The sequence below is a fragment of the Hevea brasiliensis genome, unplaced genomic scaffold (genome assembly GCF_030052815.1).
Source record: "Hevea brasiliensis isolate MT/VB/25A 57/8 unplaced genomic scaffold, ASM3005281v1 Scaf268, whole genome shotgun sequence".
In the NCBI taxonomy this organism is placed as follows: Eukaryota; Viridiplantae; Streptophyta; class Magnoliopsida; order Malpighiales; family Euphorbiaceae; genus Hevea; species Hevea brasiliensis.
Genome location: NW_026614771.1, coordinates 100,539 through 109,224, shown reverse-complemented (window position 1 = coordinate 109,224; position 8,686 = coordinate 100,539). Strand labels below are relative to the sequence as shown.

The 8,686-nt window shown below is 35.5% G+C and overlaps 1 pseudogene; it reads right to left on the bottom strand.

Moving 5' to 3' along the window:
• Positions 1 to 233: 233 nt before the first annotated feature.
• Positions 234 to 8,422, bottom strand: LOC131176905 (transcriptional corepressor LEUNIG_HOMOLOG-like; annotated as a pseudogene).
• Positions 8,423 to 8,686: the final 264 nt, after the last annotated feature.

The following is an 8,686-nucleotide window of genomic DNA, read 5'->3' as shown; positions in this document are numbered from 1 at the left end:
TTTTATTTTAATATATCATTACAAAATATAAATTTATTTATTAAAAAAATTATAGTTAAAAATCAAGTTTTAAATATAATATATATTTATTAAAATTATAATATTTAAATACTTAAATATATAAAAATAAATCAATTTTTTAATAAAAAAATAATATATTATTATTAAAGCAGGTTTTAGGGATTTAAGACGGGAAGCAAGCCGGCCTCCAGTACCACACAATATCGAAATCATAGGCAGAATCGGGAAAATTGATCAGATATGATACAGGTTCAGGACATCACTGGTTATAAATCAGAATGTTAATATTTTAAATACTTGAAAATTTCTTCAAACTTGCATCAAATACTTGATATTGTTGATATGAAGCACTTAAAGCAAATGGCAGCACTTATTTCCATATCTTCACATATTTATCATGACTCGCAGACGCAACCATCCCTGTAAGCGGCGATTGTGCCAAAGCTGATATCACACACTCATGAGCAGGAATCGTCATACACTTGTTCTCACCCGTGTTCCAGAGTTCCAGTGACTTGACAATAATGACGGTTTGTCAAGGGGGAAAAGGAGAGACATAAAACAAACATTAGTAACATCAAACACAAAGTAATGCTCTCACTTTCCATGGGATATTCAAAAACATTTGGAACTTACAAATACTACTGCCACTATATATATCAACATAAGGGGGAAAAATCACCTGATAGCCTCCAATGACCAAGAGAGTGGAGTAGCTTGGATGGAAAACACAAGAATGAAACTTGTTCCCACTGGAAATAAGTTCGTGAATACACTCTCCTGACGCCAATGACCACACTCGGACAGATTCTTGACTGACAGAGGCCAAGAAGTCTCCATTTACATCCCAACAAATGGAGTGTACCTCAGTGGAGTGACCCTAATAACGAAAGAGGTCATACAGTATACTGGTTAATATGGGTGTGCTAATGGTGTTCAGCAACTAAATAACAGAAATACTAAAATATAGAAACCAAAATGAACCAACTAATTTGGTTTGGTTTGGCTTTTTTGTTTTAAGCCTATTTGGGACTGCACTAAGTGTATCTCTGTGGAATCACATAATTGCACCAAATCCTCAGTAAAAAAGATCAGATGAAGGAACAAATGGTAAGATAAATCAAGCAACAAATACTACCTCAGTTCAAATTAATCCATAAAACAAAATAAAACCACAGCCATGAATGGAAAAGGGAAATTCTAGTAGCTCACTAAAACTAAAATGTGGGAGAGAATTAATCCCAATAATTTGAAGTAACCATATGTTTGTTCCTGAAAATGAGAACAAATTTTTACAATTTTTAGCAGAATTAAGGCAAGTATATGACAATGATTTCTAATCAGTTATGCTAGACCTATAGTAGCACCAATAGCAACAAGCTTTATATTTACCTTAAAAGGAATAAAATTCCTTCAAATAGCAGTATTCCGCAATGTCACCATACAATTCAAAATCAAGAAGGATGGACAATTGAGCATTTCTTGACAAGAAACAGCCCAAAACATTAACAGAGTAGTAAAGGATTAGCAACTCAAGAATCATGCACATTAGCATCGGAGTAAAAGAATGCAGAGTTATGAAAGAAAGAAGCACCTAAGCAATGAAAATCAAGGAGGTGGTCATTCTGGAGCCACCTTTGCCAAGTGATCAAATTACGATTTTGAGGAAGAATTTGACTATTACTTGAAGAAGAAGCAGCAGCAGCACTAATGGGAAGAGCTGTAGTAGCTGTTATTTTTATAATGTATCTTGCGTTTGCACATAAGGAACATGAAATCAGAATCTGGGTTTGCTAGAAGCAAGGGGGAGGAAGAAGCAGCCATTAATCTGGTGTTTTAGTTCAATTTCAACGACTGAGAGAGAAAATGAAATTCTGTTTTAGGGAAACTTATGGGAAAAAACAAGGGGAGGGTGTGGAATTATCATCATCAACTAGAAATCTTTTTTTTTTTTTTCCCCCCGGAAAGAAATCCTCTTTCTTGACTTTGGAATCTTTGGGACTTGAAATTAGGGATTTTAGAGATTTTGGGGATAGAAGCTTGAAATTGAAACAATTGACAGTGAAGTGAGAAGCAAAGGAGGTGCAATGTGAGAGTGAGTGAAATTGGCAGAGAGGACTGAGGAATGAGATGGATTGAGTGAGGACGAGAGGACTGGGTGAGAAGAGAGAAAGAAGAGGAGCAAGAGGTAGGCCGTGATTGTGAAAGAAAGACAGAAAGAGGATACGGTAAAGCAATAAACAGCATTTGACTTGCCATTTAAAACTTTGGTCGATTTGGTTATTATGTGTGTGTTTTTCAAAAAATAACTGAACCGAATTTCCCAAAAATATTAACTGAACATAACTCTACCATTTAATCCAAATAACCAAACCAAAAAAACTGATTAAAACGGTTTGGTTCAGTTTTTTTGTTATAACAGTACACAGCTTAGCCCTACTAGTTAATGCACTAAAGAACAAAATGTCACTTCAATGTTTTTCTTTCTGTTGAGTTCTGAATTTAAGACTGATACCAGTAATGAGTGCGTCTGTCTGTCAGTTTCAACATCAAATATGGACACAACATTCTCCGCAGCTGCAGCCAGCAGCTGCCCAATTCTTGGCTGAAATCTAACTTGTGCAGTACCTCCCTGCTCCACCAAATGATTGGGTTTTAGAGTATTAAAAGGATTCAAATCCATTAGAAATTCAATAATGTAAAACAACTAAGGTAAAAAAGAAGCCGAAGGCTAGCCTTAGATATGCGGGTGCTAGAATACTGATTGACGTTCCAGAGGCGTATCTCATTGTTACCATCACAAGAGCAGAAAAGGTCATTTTTCTTAGGGTGGAAATCAAGAGACATCACATGTGAGGTATGCCCAGTATATGTCTGCAAGGAATACCTTGGCTGCAAGAAAAGCTGCATTTAGTGCCAATGACTTTTAGTCCAAAATGGTAACTGATATGGAGTTAGCAACACAAAATAATTGATGCCAACTGCTTTCAGATCATTCAAATACAACAAAGAGCATCTGATGTTACTTCCATAAGTTCACATATTAAAATATATGTGACACGAGGAGGCTTTAAACTTGAAATTAAAAATGATGTCAAAAGAAGTATATGTGACACAACTGAATAAATGATTACATGTTTAGGAAAAAAAATCATTATACTATTTTACCAAGAAAAGAGAAGGAAAAGGGAATGCATTGTGCACTCTAAAATACATACAACAGATTTAAGCAAGAAAAATAATCAAATGATTCAATATATTAATTCCTGCAATTGCAGCTTATATGGACAGAAGAATGAACGTTTTCCTTATGAAAGCAGTGGAGGTAGAAATTTTACATCTACAGCATCCCAGAGTCGAACACTTGTATCAAATGAAGATGTTGCCAGCTGAGTTGTATTTGGTCTGAAACGAACATCAGTAATTATGTGATTGTGTTCTTCAGGAGTGCATTCCGTCTGCAGAGTTTCCATGTTCCAAAGAACAACCTACTGACATGAAAACATATTCACATTGTCACTTATCCAACTACATGTTATGATTTTTAGTTTTACAAGTCAAGTATTGATTTCAATCAACTTCCAAAGTACTATGTCTGTGTATTGAAAAGGTCACAAGTTAAAGGAGCAGTTTAAGTACCTAATAACAATTAAGTTGATAAAAAAAAAATGATAACTATGACACGAACCATATCACATATATTTCATACTTAATTTCATTGTACTATAAAAGCACTGGCCTCATAAGCAACCTGAATCATCTTTTAAGACAGCTAATTGAGTGAAGCAATAACAAAACAATCAAAATAAAAGGAGACCTATGATAGCATCATAAAGACAATGTTTAAGTTCACTACTGGGAGGGCGTTAAAAGATATTTACACCTCTCCACAAAGTATACATGCCTTCTGCATCTTAGTTTTCAAATGTATGCAAGCAACTTCACCAGCAAATTTCCAGTGATAAATCATATTGTTCTACATTAAATCAATTCTTTGTTACTGCATTGTACCTTCTTGTCATGCCCAGCACTGGCCAATGACTTCCCATCTGTGGAGAAATGACAGCAAACAACTTTGCCATTGCTTTTACGAATGGAACCAACTTCGCTGAATGAGAAACCTAAGGTGAAGAGAAATGGACAATGTTATGGTCAATTTGAACGGGTATTATTGCAAGAAGATAGAAATGCTGCTTACCCTTGGAAGCCTCTGTTGCATGTTCAGAAGGATTCTTTTTCAATGTGCTAAACAAATCCCTTCCATCTCCATCATCATGTGAGAGAAAAGATTCAACGTTATCATCTAAGGACCCAACATCTCCAAAATGTTCAATGTCTTCCTGCAATGAGATAAAAATAAGAATCTGACATAAAAAGTGACTTATGAAGGGGCACTTTTGGGTGGTAATTTCAAGGGAATGTTTCAATGCAGGTACACTGGTGTGTATACACATTGAGAAGAGATGCGTTAATACACCATTCTGGACTGAAGTCAGATAAGGACTAAGATTATCAATAATGCAATTCATTTTTCACTAGAGGGGCCAACCATAATATGGACATCCAGATAAATAGTCCAAAGAACATTGTCATAATAGCTTTGCAAGAGAAAATTTAAAGAATTTTATAAAAATTTTGTAGCTACAGTAGCTGACACAATTCTACATTTATTAACTACCTCCTCTTCAGAAAGTAGGTATCTGAAGCAGAACACTGTTTTGCGAGTCCTATAGCTTTAAATATAAGGAGCATAGCAGATATGGAGTTGTTATGGCGGTTCTAGCAGTTCAGATTGTAAATGTCCACTTTAAATCTCTAGGTTATTCAGCTAATAAATTTGTTATCAGTACATACCAGTTGGTTTGTTGATGATGCAAGGGCTCCTGTTCCATCAGCACCATACATGATCATGCCTTTCGACATGCTACTGACATGCTGCAAGTTGCCTGCTGAGGAAATTCCATCACCAGGAGTATGAGTTGATGGTGTTGATGGTTGAGAATTAGGAGAAGGGCCTACAGTGTTTCCTGTGCCAGCACTATTAGCAGGTCCAGAAGATGAAGGACCTTTCCTTTTTCGATTATTCTGTTACACCATAAACAGACATGCAGTAGTTATTAATTTTCCAATTTATTAAAGAACTGAAAGGAGAATTCATTGCACTAGTATTTAATGTAGAATTTCATAGATATGTGAAACAATAAGGCATAAGCAAGTGAACTTAAGGTAACTTGGAATTTCTCCAAAAAAAAAATGTTTAATGTCATTATGTCAGTTTAAGATACAACCTGTACTTGCTGCGATTGTAGAGGATCTTGCTGTTGAGAGGACGACTGTTGCATCGGTGGCATGTTCATCTGCTTAAGAAAAATTAGCACAATGAGCATTGTCAAATCTTAACCCTGCCAAAACAATTGTCATGAAAGTTTTGATATTTTCTCAATGGCAACAAGAAGAAAATCTTACCTTAGATGAAGTTGATTGCATTGGAGAACCAATAGATCCATCATTTGCATTTGGTTGGCCATCTTTGGCTTGCAAATTGCCTCTAGGAAATCCCCTAAATTTTCTTGGATCCATATCTCCATATATTGGTGAATTAGCAAGATTGCCTTGTGCTTGAACCTGTGCCAAGAGTTGTTGCTGTTGTTGTGGCAAAAGCTGAAACTGACTTGCACCGTGCAAAAGAGGCCTTTGAACTTGTGCACCCAAACTTGGTCTAATTTGGTCAATCCCTGCATGATATGATAACACCCTTAATGGGAACAAAATGAATCACCACTGAGAAGTGAGCTTCATCAGAAACATTAAAACTTACTGTTAGGGCCACCCCTTTAATGGAAGACTGCCAACACCAGGGTTCAAAGCTGAAATTTAAGGAATTAAAGTAAATTAGAAAATTATTCAATGGAAAAACACCACACATTACAAGTAAAGAAAACATAACTGATCAAATGTGTCTAATGTTTTGGAAGCAAACATACAGAGTAACTAAATAGAGAACAAGATTAGCTACTAGTTTCTACACCTAGAGTAGATATTTGAACACAAACACATGAGCTGGAGCAATTCAAACCAGACAAGTTGTTTCTAATCTGTTTATCCATACATATTAAAGGAACACTGAAATATTTTTTGCCTGTAACTCATCTAGCCTCTGTTCTAATGAAACAATATTGTTCATATCTATTTCTTTTCTCACATCATTCTAGATAGTGTCCCTTCTTTTAGTCACACAAGTCACATAAAACATAGCAACATGTTATATGTCTCTTTAACAGTGTCTTAAAGGCCCATGATTGCATGTAAAAATTCTGACCTAAACAAAAAATCAAGTGTCTTAAAACTTTAGCAATCGAAAATAGGAATATAAATGGAAATCATTTCACTAAAGAGTTTCTTTTTAAAAAAAACATGTTTACATATCCTTGTCCTAAAATCCTATTATCCAACTGAGGACCATGTATTTTACCTGTATTTACCATTCCAGGTTTTGACTGCATGATTCCCGGCCCATAAATTGAAGAAGGATCCATAGGCAAAGATCTTTGAGCAGTACCCAAGTTCACTTCACTTTTGATGTCCTACAAATTCAAACCAATCACCAAACAGATAGAGGAAAAAAAATAAAGAGGAAGTAAAAATTGGAAGCAAATGTATGAATATATTGTCCAAGTAGTTACAGTAGTCTGTTGAGTTCGTGCCTGGATTTGCTGCAATGCTGCTGTAATGCTCCCAGAATTCCCTTGGACCAACTGGCTGTGTCAGCACGAAAAAGTCAACATGCATTGAAGTAGGGGACACAATGGTCTTATAAAATCATATAACCAAATTTACCCAGGATGATTTGTTGCTTGTTTTAGTAGAGGCATCCTAGCATCAAGGAGTGGCTGGGATGTTTCTGAATCCATTGGATTAGAGTGTTTCATACGTTCCTCATAAATTTTTGCCGCCATTGCACTAGCAGTGGATTGACCAAGCATTCCTTCAGAACCAATAGCATTTACTGGACCGCCAAGAGATGGATTATTAGGACCTCCCCGTTGGAATTGAGCTTGACGCATCAGTTGCAACTGCTGCATTTGCAACTGTTGTTGCTGCTCCTTTGCTTTAACTTGTTGTGCCTATGCAATAAAATCAGAATTTCAAAAAAAAAGAAAAAAAAAACATAAATTACATGATCAGCAAGTTTAAATTACACATTGAAATCTCAAAAGCCACCTCTATATATGCTGCAGCAGCCTCTGAATGTTTCTCATTTGTCCTTGCAATAAAAATGTCCCAGAAGACAGACCACCATTCAAAAAGAAACCCTCCAGGAGCATCAATTGCTGCAAATTCGAGCTAGTAATTACGTCAATTCCTCATTTACAGGCTCTCCCACAGTATTTTCCAATTCCTTTATTCACTATCTTTAAGTAACCATAAAGGCATGCCAAAAAAGAAATATTTTTCTCGTTTGTTTCAAAAGCAAAGTAATTGTTGTCAATTTGTCACTCATTAATTTCAAAAATATCCACATCCATAACATAAAATATTTATCTGTAAATAATGTCGCTCCAAATGTGGAGTAAAACTCATAATTTCCAAGTGCATAATTTACCTACTGGATCTGGGGCTACTTTCCCTTCATTCATAAAGGACTTTGCAGTGGCATGCAGTTTCTTCTTCACCAAATAATCGTATATGTACACATCAAGCCTAACCATATATGAAAAACACACCAAATTTCAACCTTATCTCATTACAAATAAATAAATTAGAACAACTGCAAAACAAATTGAAATTTCGAAAAAAAAAAAAGCACAAGTACAGACATTTTATCTGCTTCCCAGTTGCTCTGCGCCATGTTTTCAGCTCAAAAACGCAAATCAAAGCTGCTTAAAAACCTAACCAACAAAGAAAAATTCTCAATCAATGTCAGTAATAAAAATTTTATCCGGTCAAACTCCAATTCAAATTCAAAATCTACTAGCTCAATTCAATTATGCTGTTGCGGGAGCAACATTGATTAGGAAATGAAATTGAAAATTAAAAGATAACAAACATTTAACCTTGATAATTTAGATGGATCAAAAAGCCTGCATTACCAATCTTGGACTCCTGCAACAGCGATCTCCATTGATCAAAGCGTTGTCTCTGCATTTACCAGCAAAAAAATAATAATATTTCAAAATACTAATCCGAAAATTAACACAATAATCTTTGATTAAGAACCATAAACAATTAGATTTAGTTACCCATGCTTTGGCGATTTGCAACGAGTAAAATTGGGGCTTCGCGATTATTGGGCTAGAAGGAAGTATATTAACACAGGAGCTAGGGGGTAGAAGAGTTAGAGCTGGATCCGAAGCTGAGGTTTGAAAACCAGAGCTGAAGTAAGGGTGGGCTTCGTAATAGCCGACGGATTATGAGTTGGTGACGTGGACGAAAGTGAATAAATGACCGTAAATTCTCCTCACAAAGGTCTGCAAGTAAGAGGGCCTAACTGTGTGACTTGGCTTCGGAATCGTGGCTGAGCCTTCCGTAAAAAAATTATAAAATAAATATATGGAAAGAAATTTTAGGCTAAATCTATATCTTTCTATATATACAAAGAAGGTAATCACGTAGCATTCTCTTTTACATATTGTTATATGACATTTTTTTTATTTAATTTTTTCTT